Here is a 16,016-nt window from a genome sequence, read left to right on the forward strand (position 1 = left end):
TCAGTCTTGTGGTTACACCACAAAACCTTTACCAAATGTATGTTCTTGTTACGCAATACCTGAACCTCATGAGCTAAGATCTCAACCGGTTCCTCCTCATAAGTAAGATCATGTTGAACATCAATCTCCTCAATAGGAACGACATGCGACAAATCAGATCGATATTTACGTAACAGAGACACATGATATACATCGTGAATTCGTTTAAGTTCAGCCGGTAATCTGAGTCAATAAACTACTGGTCCAGTCCTCTCAATAACCTCATAAGGCCCAATAAAGCTAGGACTCAACTTTTCTTTTCGTCCGAATCTTAGAACTTTCCTCCAAGGTGAAACCTTGAGAACACTCAATCACCAACCTAAAACTCGATATCACGACATTTCAAATATGCATAAGACTTTTGCCTATTAGAAGCAGCTTTCAGTCTATCACCAATCAATTTCACCTTCTTTTCAATCTCTCAAATCAAATCTGGACCCACAACACGTCTTTCACCCAACTAAGACCAACAAAGAGAGGTTCTACGCCTCCTACCATACAATGCCTCAAACAATGTCATCTGGATACTCAACTGGTAACTATTATTGTATGCAAATATCACTAAAGATAGATATTGCTCCCAACTATCACCAAACTCGATGTCACAACTGTGTAACATATCCTCAAGTATCTAAATTGTAACACCCCTAACCTGTATCCATCGTCGGAACAAGATTATGAAGTATTACTAGAGTTTACAAAACATTTACAAATATTTCAATCAATTACTATTCATTTTCCAATATTATTCTTAACGTCCCTTAAATGGATCCTCGAGACCCAAAACGAGTATTAAAATCAAGACGAGACTTGATTGGAAATTCCAAGAATTTTTCACAAAATTTTTAAAATTTTCCTAGTTACAGGGCTCACACGCCCGTGTGATCCAAGGGACACGCCTGTGTTGCAGGCCGTGTTCAACCCCATGTAACTCTCTGACTTGTGCCACACGGCCAGCCACATGCCCGTGTGAATAGGACATGTGATCAATTTAATTTTCAAAAATTAGGTGCAGGGTTCACACAACCAAGATACATGCTCGTGTTCTAGGCCATGTAGCACACACGACTAAGACACACGCCCATGTCTCTGCCCGTGTACTCAATTCTGAGCATTCTGTTTCTCTAATTTAAGATGCAGGGGACCTATGGCCAAACCACACGCCCATGTGCCATACCGTGTGTCACACACGGTCTAGACACACACCCGTGTGTCTGCCCGTGTGGACAAAATAAAGCAATTTCTAGCTTCATTTCTCACCCAAAATTTTACTAATTTCCTGCACCAAAACTTATATCCAAATACCAACCAATTCAAGCATTGTTTTCAAGCTAATTCTAACATCTAATATGATATATCATTGCATATATTATTATGATTTTACCTTTAATAGCTATATTCATTTAGCATTGCTCAATCAAACCATAACATATGCACTCATGATAATACCATAAGATTGCCTTAATAGATATCCCAAAATATAATCATTACTAGCCATTTCAAATAGCTAGATTACAAATAACATTTATATACCAACATTTGGCTAAGTTACCTATACATGCCATTATACCAAAATGAGGTTACTATTTATACCAAAACAAGCTTATGGATAGTGTGATGATGCTCCAACTGTTCACAAACCTTTGCAAGCTTCCGAGCACTATAAAATAGAGAAAAGTAAACCTAGTAAGCATATTATGCTTAGTAAGTTCTATAACTGGAATTAAACTTACCAATCTCTTTATTAAAATTAAGCATATAATAACATGTTTCCATCAACTTGGCAAAATTGCCTAAACACATGCATTCAAACAAGCAAGTTAGTAACTTAATTCTCATATATATCAAGTAAATGAGCTCATCATGCTATATTATTTCAAGACATTATTCATTTCGTCTCATAATTCTCATAACATGTCAAGTATTTTATCCGTTGAATCATTGAAATTCTGACGGATACTTAAATAGTACACTCAAGGTGTACAATTCAATAACCCGTCAATTCATATTCAAGATACCCATTAGGGCACATAATCAGTGAGCACACTCTCAAGCCACATATCACATAACAGGATTACTTGTCCAAGCTAAATCCTGTTTCCAATATATGATCATAAGAGTTTATTCAGGATTACCCGTCCGGGCTAAATCCTATCTATAATATATGCTCAAGAGGGTTTATATCAGAATTATCAGTCCAGGCTAAATCCTTTCTGTAATGAGGTCAATAGGATTACTCGTCCGAGCTAAATCTTGTCAGCAACAAATGCAAGACCTCATTCAATAAGGGAAATCACATTTATCCATCGAAATTCAATATTCAAGCGGAACTTAACCCTTTTTAAACAATTTCAAGCATGTATTCATTTCTTATATTGTAACATCCAAACAATTAACATACAAATAAATCATATTCCATACAAATACAACATCCAATTCAACATACTTACATGCTCAATTAAATTATACGAACTTACCTCGACACTTGTTTACGTATATAGATCTATTAATCCGAAACTTTCTCCTTTCCCCGATCTAACTTTGAATTTGAGTTATCCGGATGTATATAAATGAATTTAATCATCAATTTATCACATTTAATATTCAATTAGACTCAATTTACATCCTAATCAAAATTATCATTTTGCCCTTAAACTTTCTATAAATTCTAATGTCATCCCTAGGCTTGGAAAATGAAATTCATGCAATTTACTCTTTATTCTAAGCCTAACCAAAATTTCAATATAAAATTTACAGCACATGTATTCCATAAATTTTAGAATTTTTCTTCAATTTTTACCACTTTACAAATTAGTCCCTAAATCATATTTTCATGAAAATTTACTTTGTAAAAGATGTTTATCTATCAACAATCTTTCATTTTCCACCATAAATTTTAAAATTTTCAGCATATTCATCTATGGTATAACTTCTATACTTTGATAACTTTTTAAATTAATCCCCCAAATAGATAGATTAAATTATCCCGGTTTTAAAAATATCAAAATTACTTAAAACGGGACAAGAAAACTTATCCAATTAAGCCAAGAAAGATTGTTTTCTCTTTTCTAAGCTTTCCATGGAATTTTTGGGGAAGAAGATGATATAAAATGATTTTAATTATATTTTAATTATTTATCATCTTTAATTATTTTTATTTCCAATTTAGTCCTTGTCTTTTTTTTACATTTCCCTGGATGAATCATCAAAAACATCTAATAACTTTTGATTAATGGTCAATTACCATACAAGGACCTCAAGTTTTGAATTTCATAGCTATTTAATCCTTCTAGAAACTAGAATTCAACTTTTACATTTTATGCGATTTAGTCCTTCCCGTAATTAAGCACATAATTAGTAAAATTTTCTTATCAGAATTTTCACATGACATCTCTATCACAATATGAACCATGCAATAAAATTAAAATAAATTTTATTTTCGGCTAGGATTTGTGGTCCCGAAACCACTATTCCGATTTCACTGAAAATGGGCTGTTACATGAATTACCTGTTATGATTGACCATCTATCTAGGGATGATAAGCCGTACTAAAGTTAAGCTTTGAACCCAAAGCTCCCTAAAAACTCCTCTAAAACCTCAAGGTAAATTACGGATCTCTATCTAAAATGATTGAAACTAGTAAACCATAAATTCAAACTATCTTCACCATGTACAACTCAACTAATCTCTCCATCGAGTAATTAGTATGCATTGTTAGAAAATGCACACTCTTCGAGAATTGATCAACAATCACCCAAATCGAATTTTACTTCGTCCGACAATGGCAAACCCGAAATAAAATTCATCGTAATATTGTCCCAATTCCATTTTGGAATCTGTATCGGCTGTAACAAACCCGAAAGATGTTGATGCTCTACCTTCACCCTTTGACAAACCATACAATGGCCCGCGAAGTCGGTAACATCCCGCTTCAATCCAGGCCACTAATACAACTCCCTATATATCTTGATACTACCAAGGTGCATAGCATAGGGACTACTATGCGCCTCAATAAGGATCGCATGCCTAAGTTCCTCATCAACAGGCACACACAGCCTCCCACAAAAACTCAAGATGCCATCAGAATTCAACTCGAAATCTCCATCACTACCATCCTCAACTTGCTGGATCTTTTTTGCTAAGAACTCATCCACTAACTGCCTCTCCTTAATCTGACTAGACAAAGTTGGCTTCCCTAAAGCTCGACCAACAACCCACTATCACTAGTTAAACTCAACCATTCAAACATAGCTCACAATTCAACCATCGACTTTTGACTCAAAGCATCAGCAACCATATTCGCTTTGCCAATGTGATATTCAATCACACTATCATAGTCCTTTAGCAACTCAATCTAGCACATCTATCTTAAGTTTAGCTTCTTCTGGATAAGAGATACTTAATACTCTTATGATTGGTGTAGATAACACACTTCTCACCATAAAGATAGCGATGCCAAAACTTGAGCGCAAAGACCACAGCAGTTAACTTCAAATCATGGGTTGGGTAATTAGGCTCATATGACCTCAACTGTCTTGAAGCATACACTACCACTTTCTCATCCTGCATTAAAACACATCCGAGACTCGTATACGATGCATCACTATTAACAACATACTGTTACCCAGACTCAGGTTGAACCAACACTGCCGCCTCAGTCAATACTGTTTTCAGCTTCTCAAAATATCACTGTCTTTCCTCAATCCATTTGAACAACACATTCTTCTGAAGTAGCTTCGTTAAGGGTGCAGCTATAATGGGAAACCCTTCAACAAATCTACAATAGTACCTCCGCTAATCCCAGAAAATTGTAGACCTCAGTAACGCTCTTCAGCTGCTTTCACTCCAGAATAACCTCAACTTTCTTCAGACCACACGAATCCTTTCGGAAGACACCACATGCTTGAGGAACATCACTTTTCGAAGCCAAAACTGGCAATTACTTAACTTCGCATGCAGCTGCTTCTCTCACAAAATCTGAGGTACAACCCATAGATGTACATCATGATCATCCTTGGTATGGGAATACACGAGAATATCATCTATAAAGACAACCATGAACTACTCTAAATACGAGTAAAAAACTCAGTTCATCAGGTCCATAAATGCCGCAGGTGCATTCGTCAACCCAAATGGCATAACCAGGAACTTGTAATGCCAATACCGAGTCCTGAATGCAGTTTTTAGGATATTAGCCTCTTTCTGTGACAGCCCTAATTTGGCCCTAGTCGGAAAGTGGTTTCGATACCACAAAACTGAGTCATAAAAATAATTAACCGTTATAATCTATGCTTACTGTATGTGTACATGCACGTGTGAAAGTTTCATGTTTTAATTTGGTCAATTGTATGTGAAATTATTAAACAGGACTTATGTGAGAAAATTCTGAAATGTGATAGGTTAATCTTAAGTGGCCTATTAATGCATGTGACAAAGAGGATGGACTTGCATGTCAAATATTCATTTTATTTAGGTAGTGGCCGGCCATGATGATATGTTATATAGAATATATGTATTATTTAATTATAATGGTTTTATAATTTTAATTTAGTAATGAATTAATAAAAAGAAAATGGGTGATGAAAACAAAGCTTCACCTTTGTTCTTCTTGGCCGAAATGTAAGAGAGGAAAGGGGAGAAAACTTCATTCGGTTACCATAGGCTTATATCAAGGTAAGAATTTTTATTAGTTCTTAAAATTTTAGTTGTTTTTAAGTTAGTTATCGAGTTCTTATTTCAACCCATGTTAAAATTTTGAGTTTTGGGAGAATTTGAGCTTTCGGTCATGGTGGGAATAAAATAAAATGAGTATATGTGTTAATTACCTTGTATTTGAAGTTTTGAAGAATAAGTAGTGATTAATTAAAATGATGAAGGTTAAATCTTTAAATTTAGTTGAATTTGAACATTTGGCATTACCTATGATATTAGATATGAGTGTATGAAAGGTTGATTTTGAGTAGTTAGGTGTGTTAAAAAAATAATTGATGATTTGGGTGGTATCTATGGTTGATTCGGTTATGGTCTTTGCATGAGTAAAATATACATATGGAAATGGTTGTATTTTTAGTTGATATTTGTGTTCAAAATGGTTCAATTTGTTTTAGCCACATGTGCATAAATTGTAATAATAGAATAGATAATATGTACTTGAGTATTCGGTTATGGTTTTAGGTTCGAGTTGACGGATATGTAAAAATTAGCTTTTGGTATGTATTGATTTAGTATAGGAGTTCGAAAATGGCTTAATTTTCATGTTTAAATTCGGTTATATCCGATCATGGTTGGAGTTATTTTGATATGCATATTACAAGGTATATATGATTTGTGTTTTGGTTGCATAACTATATTTGGTTAATAATATGAATGCAAAGAGTTGTGATTTAGTATATTGTAATAAATCTGAACGGGACAGCAGCTGTAAAGTGATTTTGGAAAATCACCATAAATTGTGAGAGTGGAGTTAGAAAATGAATAAACTATTTAATTAAAGCTTAATAAGTCTAGTTTCAAATGAAATCAACGAGAACATATTTTGACTTCTGTACAATTAGAAATTTGATTTGTAATAAAGGGTGGTCAAATTAGTCAAACAGTGAAACAGGGGGAAACTTTAAGAAAAATCTAGTATTGATTGGCCAAACTAAAAATTCTGAAAATTTTATGGATAAAAGATATATGAGTCTATTTTCAGGGAAATTTTACTTGTAGCTCCAGTTATAAATAATTTGGTGACTGTTGCTCAGGAAGACAGTTTATTGTGAATTTGTGATTATGTGGTAATCATTGATAAAAATTTGTTAATGAGTTGCTTAATGTTTTCTTATAAACTTACTATGATCTATGTGTGTGAAAGTCGAATATATATATTATATTTCTGAAGAAATGCTTGAATAGTCGAATAATGACTAATTTAAAATTTTTGAATTTAAGCTCAAGAGCAAAGAGGGTCGAAGTTGGATAGGGGAAAAGAGAAAGTAATTGAGTAGCCTTTCCGCAACCGTTCAAGCATATCCGAGGTAAGTTTTGAATAGTCACATTTAGTACGTAATTGATAATGTCTTGATATGTGTATGATAACTGTACTGCGATCTATTGATTCTATTTGAATATAGTTGAGTGACAAATAATTTATGTTTAAGGCTTAAAGCCGAATAGACATTAGAAGTTAAGCTTGGAAAGTAAACGGACATATATTCTTATGTATGTTATTGAGCCAAAATTTATATGAATGGTGCCCATGTTATGCTATTATTCGAATGGAATAAATGAACTATGATTGTGAGATGTTATGTGAATTGAATTTTCTTGCGAATAAGTATGCATGACATTCAGTGATGTATATCTGGACTTAGGGTCCGCAGGCTATGTGCTGGAATTATATCCGGACTTAGGGTCCGCAGGCTATGTGCTGGAATTATATCCGGACTTAAGGTCTGCAGGCTACGTGCTGGAAATATGTCCGGGCTAAAGTCCTGTAGGCTTCGAGCTGGTATTATACCGGGTTTAAATTCCCGCAGGCTTGTGCTGGTAATTGGTTTCAAGTCCTAAGACCTAACAGGCTTAATGCCAGTAAGTTAAGTAAGATTACGATATTGAATGTTCACAGTAAACCATCGTCGAGTAAGTACTATACATTTAAAATGTTTAGGTACGTATTACTTACTCATCAGTGAATTGATTTCGAAGTGAATCATTAGCATCAAAGAAGAATATATATAAATATGATTGATGGTTATATTTGTGAATATGAGAATGATTTAATCGGTCATGGTATATTTGTATATGAATTATATGTTAAAATTTCTTTATGTACTTATGTACATTCAGTCAATGATTTTTGTGAATTATTAGTACTAAAGAATGATACTTAAGTGTGAATGAATGTTTCGATTTTCGATAAGTCTTTAATTGTTTGTGATGCTTAAAACTTACTAGCTTTGAAAGCTTACTCTGTTCTTTATTTCTCTGTTTTATAGATTGTTGATTTTGGCCACCGACTCGGGGATCGTCAGCAGTTCATCACACTATCGATCTTTTTGGTATAGTTATATTTTGGACTCGATATGGCATGTATAGGTTAGGCTGATGATAACTATGTTTTGAAATTGTAAATATTTTGGCCATACGAAAATGGCGTATAACTTAAATATCAGTATGTATTTCAGCTCGATCTCTGTTTATGTTTATTGACACTGTGAATGAGATAATTAAATGTTTAGTTCGGTAATACCTCTTAGCCTTAATCCGGCGTTCGAATTCAGGTTAGGGGTGTTACACTTTCACCTTGAGTTGATAATACCCAAACGTCAAATCGATCTTCAAGAACATTATCACTCCTTGAAACTAATCAAATAGGTCATCAATTTGAGGCAACAAATACTTATTATTGATGGTTAACTTGTTCAGCTATCAATAATCAATACACAGTCTCAAGGTACCATCTTTCTTTTTTATAAATAACACTGGCACACCCCAATAAGATACACTCGGTTAGATAAACCCTCAATCCAACAACTCTTGCAACTGGATCTTCAGCTCCTTGAGTTCTTTCGTGTGATGCGATAAGGTTTAATAGTCACCGATATGGTACCAGGATAAACCTCAATACCAAACTCAAGTTCTTGATTTGACGAAAAATCGGGTGACTCCTCTAGAAAGACATCAGGAAAATCCTTCACAGCCCAGATATCCTAAACTCCCGAACCTTTAATCCCAAAACTAAGTACATAAATTAAGTAAACTTCACAACATTTACTCATCAGCTACTTAGTCTTAGTCACAAACACCACATTAGAGAAGAATTTGGGTCTCTCCCCCCAACTAAAATATCCAATCCACCTTCGACTCCCAAAGTAAGACGCTTCATCTCAAAATCAATCCTTGCCCCATGCTCCGTCAACCAATCCATCCCGAGAATTACGTTGAACCCACGAAACGGGAGCTTTATCAGATCCACATAAAAAGTGTATCTTTTTACTGCCAATGGACACCATTGATAAACCTAATCAACCAAAACACTTCCTACTAGCAAACTCATCACTACCATTCCCTGCCTAATGGTCTCTACTGGAATCCCTAAATCACTCGCCAAGTCAGTCACAATATATGAATGAGTAGAACCCGAATCTATCAACGAAAATAAAGAGAAGGATTTTAGTAGAAAGATACTTGCTATCACATCCGTCGTCGAGTGCTCCCGCAACTCCTTCATAACATAAACAAGAGTAACTCCACCCGACTCATTTAGTAAAGTTATAGTGTAGGCAACTGATCTCTAACCTATCGATATTTCACTACTTCTATGACCTCAACCTCGGCCTCTAACAAGTGTTACAGTATAAGCCATCTCGTCTCTCATCAGGCAGTTATAAATTTGATGCTCCTTCGACCCGCAGAGCAAACATGCCCCATACACCCTTCAACACACTCATGGATGCCTAGTTCGCAATGTTGACATACCGAGAACCCAACCAATCCACCCAAAACAACTACCATTGTACTCTGCGATCTGGCCTGACTCGAACGAGAATCTCACTGATCATTCTTGTCAGACCTCCGAATCTCTCGACCTCTCTTGCCTAGCCTCCTTGATGACTCTGATCGATCAGAGCCTTTTTTCCCAGTCTAAATGGCAACCGGTCTTGGTGGCTCAGTTAACGTCTCTTCCATAGCCTTAGCCCTTTCTACCAAATCATCAAAGACCTTTGCAATATGTGCTACTAGGTATACTCGAATGTTTTGATTTAGCCTAAACCGGAACCTCTTACACCTCTCCCTTTCAAAGAACACCATCTCCAGAGCATACTGGCTGAGCCGCACAAACTCAGACTCGTACTCAGCCACAAACATAATTCACTGAACCAGATCCAAGAACTCTCTTCCTCACATTTAAGTATTGCTCTCCCAAGTACTTCTTTTGGAAAGACTCCAAAAAGAACTCCCAAGTCAGGTGATCAGCAGTGGTCCCCTCTTTACCGTATTCTACCATGGCTGAGCTTCACCGTTTAGTAAGGATACGGTGCAACCCAACTTTTCCTCATTTGATCATCCCATCTGTTCAAGGATCCTTTCAACACTCTCCAACCAATATTCAACAATCATCGAATCAACTCCCTTAGCTCCCCGAAACTCTTTACCACCCAAAGCTCGAAGCCGTTCGAGTGGAAAACCTCTGCCAGTTGTGGCAAGGTTCCCACCAGCTATACTCTGGAACGCCTCAATCAGTGCTTGAACCAAGGGCTTGAAACCAGTTCCAGGTGCAGCTTGTCTCGGAAGTGGTCCCGCCGATGCATTAGCAACCAGAGGCCATCTATTATTTGCTTTAATTTAAATAAAATGGGAAAGTGAGAAGTGGTAAATGATCCAAGGTAATGTTTTTTCAAGAAAATATTTTCAAAGAAAGCAATGTGTTCTTGTTCTTACCCCATTTACAACTAATTTTCATACAAAATTATTTTTGTCCAAAAATGCTAAAATTATTTATTTATTTATTAAAAACCCATTTATTATTATTTTGTAATTCTAGCTATAATATCACTAAATATGATACCCCAAACCCAACCGAGACAATCCTACCCGAATTTTGAATAACACATTGGCCACCGAGGTGACTCTCCAAAAATCTACCACAAATCACACCAACCATCCATACTCACCACACATATATAGAATATTTCACAAAGCATTTAGTCCTAAGAGCATGCTTTTCTAAATCAAACAATAAGTCATATAATAAGCGGAATAAGACGTACCTAAATTTCAACAGGCTTTACTAGCTGCAAAATGTCCCGTTAGTTCATATAGGCAGTATCATATAATTCAAACAACAATTTAATCTAAACAAGCAAACACGGAGATTAAAAAGTCCCAATAATTAAACAGACCAAAAACACAAATGCTCATTGGATAAACGAATTCTATACTCATTGGATAAACGAATCTACCAAAACAAACCCTAAGACTCATAGAGTCACTCGAATCGCCATATACGTGTAGCACAAATGCTCACACTCTTCGAAAAACACACCCTTACGGTCTCTGGTGAATGGAGCATTGCTCGACATTCCCTTATTTCTCCATCGAATCACCAGGCAACAATGTCGTATCACACTATATGAGTGAGTACTCACAATCTTATGGCATGCTAACTATATCCAGTGGTTCCAAAAATTCACAATGCCAACATATCATAGTAATACACATTTACAGATCACATCATTTTAGGTACACAATTTTAACAGAGCTCGTAGTACCACAACATGTCATAATATAGTTCGCAAAGCATTAAGCTCGCATATACAGAACATCAAGCATAAAATAACAGGGTTCACATATGAGATGTTAGCATACAATGTAGGTTTTCATAATATTATAGGTACACACGCAGCGTAGTAGATTTAAGGTTCGCACACTGCATATATACATTTATATATTAAATAATACAAAACCCTTTTAATGCATATTATATTATAAATAAAACCTGCGCATGCATTTATTGTATATAGCAGTACCCTTCTTACATCATGATTATATATTATATAAATTAAGTCCCATAACACTTATATAATATATATAACATTGCGCATATTTATATTATATAACAAACTTTAGACGCCTATATCTATATAGTATATATTTAACCTAACCCTAGACGCACATATATATTTCTTCAAATCCGCACGTCTTACTTGTCTTCCAGTCCTGCGTGACCTCGTTTTGAAGTGCAGTACACAAAGTACTCATCTTGTTCACCACAACATTGACTATGTAACCTTCTCCTTGCCTTTATCTTTGCTAGTCGATGCTCTTCCGAATTTTTCAACTTCGCACTAACAAATACACATCACATAATTGTTTAAAATAATTCAATTCATTCTCTACTCCACAGCAGCCCACTATTTACATGATTTCTAACAAATTTTTACTATGTCATTATTTCCCTTTATTTTTTAACTTTTAACCCTCCTAGCTTACATATATTTGCAAATCCAAGTTGTTACAAAGAAAAGGGTAATCCTACTTAACTTTTTTATTCCACAACCAACCATTGTTCATCGTCTTCCTCAAGAGCAAAACTATTTGGTTTATAAATTCCCTTAAAAACTTTATTAAATCAGATCGTAAAACTTTCTAATATTATCAAATCTCATTGAAAATCATTTAAAAATAACATTTCATAACTTCACCAGCTTCGATCTCTCATTTTCATGAAGCCAAACATTTAAAAAGAAAAAAACAAAGATTATTTATATTTCTTATCTAAACCGTAGATACTTTAGTCAAAAGCATTTCATGCAGATTTGATATGAAAATAGATTTTTTACCTTCGATCTTGCTATCCTTTGTGACTCTTGAGTGGTCCACTCAATAACCGAACCAATGCTTAAGAGAAAAAATGGTGTTTTACTTGAAAATTTAAAGAAGAAAATGGTGCTTGATTGCTAAGAAAATACCATGTGACGAAAATTTTAAGAGCAAACCAACTACCGGACGCAACAAATTTTTGAAATGAAGAAAGTATGAAAAGAAAGAAAATAATAAAATAAAGAAATTGAAAACGTGAGGAAGAAAATGAACACTGATGGCTTATATGGCAAAATTCATTTCTAAATTCGGTTTATTTGTCCTTTAAATCCCTCCTATTTCTACCATTGTTTTAACAAGTCCCCCACTAACCATTAGTCCTAATTTACCCATTTAAGTTCTCTATTTTAGCTTTTATTCCTATTTAGTCCTAATTACTAACGTGTTTTCTATTTACTCTTTTTTTAATCTATAACTTAATATCAATACTACCAACCCGATTTTCAAGATGTGACAACTGTAGTCAAGCATTTCTATTGACAATTTTCATATTAAGCAAACAACAACTGTAGGTAGCAACAATATATATAATTAAATTCAATAAATATGTAAAAGAAGTTTATTTAATTTTTTATTTTAACAAAAATAAACATTAAATTTTGTCATTTTATTCAAGTAAGTCTTATAGATTTATACTTATATCTTCTTTGATTTCTATGTTATACACAAATATTTTTTTTACATAAATTAATTATATTTATATTTAATATGTGTTTGAGGATGAAATGGATAGAATTTATAAATGTTAAATGTTAAATTTATTTATTTATTTATTTATTTATTTATTTATTTATTTAGAATTAGAATTATATTTATAGAATCTGTAAGTATTGAGGCCTAAATATGTTATTCTACCCGTTAGAAAGAGGCCATGCCATTTCTATTAACCATTTAATGGATAGTGATCAAAATAAAAACGATCTAAAACATTAGTGATAAAAGTGAAATTATTTATAGTTTGGTAACCAAAACAGAAACATGCTAATAGTTGGATGACTAATGGTATAGTTTACCCTATTTTTAAAAATATTCTTTTTAATTAATATTAATTTATTATTTTTAAATTTTGAAGTGATTTAAATCCAAACCTAAATTTAATGTTTGGTTTTAGAACTAGGACTTGAGATTAATTTGACATATGCTATCATTGTTATAGTAGTTTTCATTTAGGGTAAATTATAATATTAATTATTCAACTATTAGTGTGTTTCTATTTTGGTCACCCAAATATAAAAATTTTCAATTGAATCACTAACATTTTAGATCATTTTTATTTTGGCCACTCACGCTTTAGATGGTTCTATTTCGGTCACTCTATGTTAAATGGTTAATGAAAGTGATGATGTGCCATTTTTTAACTAGTATAATAACATATTTAGTCCTCAATGCTTACACATTCTATCAGTTTGATCCTAATTCTAAATATTTCAATAAATTTAACCATTCATATTAACAAATTCCATCGATTTGATCTTCAAACACATAATTAAATAAAAATTATAAAATATATTATTTATATATAAATAATATTATGTGTTTATATATAAATAATATTATGTGTTTATATTTAATTATAATTATAAGGCTCATATACGTATTTAGCCCCCCGAATCTGACACCTTCCAAGTTGGTACATATGCAAGTTGGTACCTGAATTTTCATTTTGCCAATACTTTTTTGTGACAGTGTTAAATATAAGACACATTGCACTCTTAGGTTGTGACACATGGTACTGATGATGCCATAATCTATTATTTATAATAACATTTAAAAATTTAAAAGAAAAATATAAAAATATGTATATATATTTTTAAATATAAAAGAAATAATAAATTTTAAAATACATGTATCTAAAAAATTTAAAATATTACAAAACTAAAAAATTTAAATTTACATCTTTTTCTAACTAATTTACAAACAAATTAGATGAAAATAAGCCTTACAATAAATTTTATGCTTAGAGATGGGTGTAAAATATTAGATGATTCATCATGTTGTCAAGAATGCAAAACATGATGATTTGAAAAAGGTTTATAGGAGTCTTTTTCTTTTTTCTTTTTATTTGTTAAATATTTGTTAGGTTTATAGGAAAAATTGGGTTTCTCTGTTGAGAATGCTATTAGCACGGTCATGAATGAGAGTTTATAAAAATCACAAATTTACTTAGTTTTCGAGGTTATGACTTTTTGGGTTTATCAAATTTACTAATTTACATATAAATTTATCAATATTTAATTGTGTGTTTAAATATAATTATATTTATATTTAATTATATGTGTTTTAGGATCAATTTGATAAAATTTGTAAATCTGAAGGGTTAAATTTATTGAATCATTTAGAATTAAGATCAAATTGATAGATCGTGTAAATATTGAAGACTAAATATGTTATTATAACAATAATAAAAAGGTCACATCATCACTTCCATTAACCATTTAATGGAGAGTAACCAAAATAAAAATAATCTAAAACATTAGTAACTAAATTAAAATTTTGAAAATTAGGCGACCAAAATAGAAACACACTAATAGTTGGGTGACTACTTTTTAGTTTTTTATCAATTTCTTTTCTGTTTTTTTTTTTAAAGAACTTGTAGAATAATACAATTTTCAAGATTCTTTGCCATAGAAACAAAGGCCAATGGTTTGAATGGACCAACCTGGCATAATCACCTTGTTTCTATAATGGAAAGGAGCTTGAGGTCTGTCATAAATAGGCCATGGAGGCAAAGGGCTAGATGGGCTGTGGCTGTAATACAATCTTCATGGGCTTGTTTTTATTACTCCAAGAAGCAAAAAAAAAAAAAAACTCATCCACTAGAGATTAGACGGTTTGAAATAGGATTCTGCCAGTACCATTTGTTTGGTTAACACTTCAAATAGAAAAAGAAAAGAATACAACGTGAGACTTTAACTCAAATGATGGAAACAGTAGAGCAACAAATGAGCCATTGATGGTGTCCTGGAGCCTACCTCGACTCAACCGCCAGCTTTCCAAATCCTCTTTTGGTATATGGAGAATTTACTTTCTCTCCCTTTTACCAACCTTTGATTAATTCCCACAAATAAAAACATGATTAGATGCCTAACCTAACTCCTGGATTTGCTAATCTGTTTCCTAATATCATCAACAGCTGCACCACAGTAACAACGTATCAAAAGAAAGAAAGCTGCTTTTGATTTGATTTTTAAGCTCAAACATCAACCCCACAGCACCAACAACAGCAATGTTTTTTTGCAAAAGGCATGCAGTGCACCAAGGCCTGCCAGTGTTGCAGTTGCACTCTTTTTGAACTTCACAGCTTTCACCAATCATCTACCAGTGGACCACAGCTTCTCCCCTGCTTTCCTCTCTCAACTTGTGTACTATCTGAATCAAAGTATACCCTTACAAAATAACCTTTCACCTTACGGTCTCTCCCCCTCCCCCGCCTCTTTCGGGGGGACCCCAGCGTATGAGTGGAAATCGAGGCGGCTCTCCCTTTGCCACTGCCTGCCCTCAACCTCAACCAAAACGATACCATTATTCGAATAAATTAATATAATCAAAGACTGAAAAGACTGAAGAATTTAGAGGCCACATTCACCAGTGGACAACCCTACCCACCATCC

At 33.6% G+C, this 16,016-nt stretch overlaps 1 long non-coding RNA gene across 1 annotated transcript; it reads right to left on the reverse strand.

Annotated features, from left to right (window-relative positions):
* Positions 1-11,382: 11,382 nt before the first annotated feature.
* On the reverse strand, positions 11,383-12,515 carry LOC121228161 (uncharacterized). The gene is made up of 2 exons (XR_005925676.1): positions 12,366-12,515; positions 11,383-11,870 (listed from the first exon to the last, which is right to left on the reverse strand). It is a non-coding gene; the product is annotated as an uncharacterized lncRNA (long non-coding RNA).
* Between the last annotated feature and the right edge of the window lie 3,501 nt (positions 12,516-16,016).

Source organism: Gossypium hirsutum, chromosome A04 (assembly GCF_007990345.1).
Source record: "Gossypium hirsutum isolate 1008001.06 chromosome A04, Gossypium_hirsutum_v2.1, whole genome shotgun sequence".
NCBI classification, from domain to species: domain Eukaryota; kingdom Viridiplantae; phylum Streptophyta; class Magnoliopsida; order Malvales; family Malvaceae; genus Gossypium; species Gossypium hirsutum.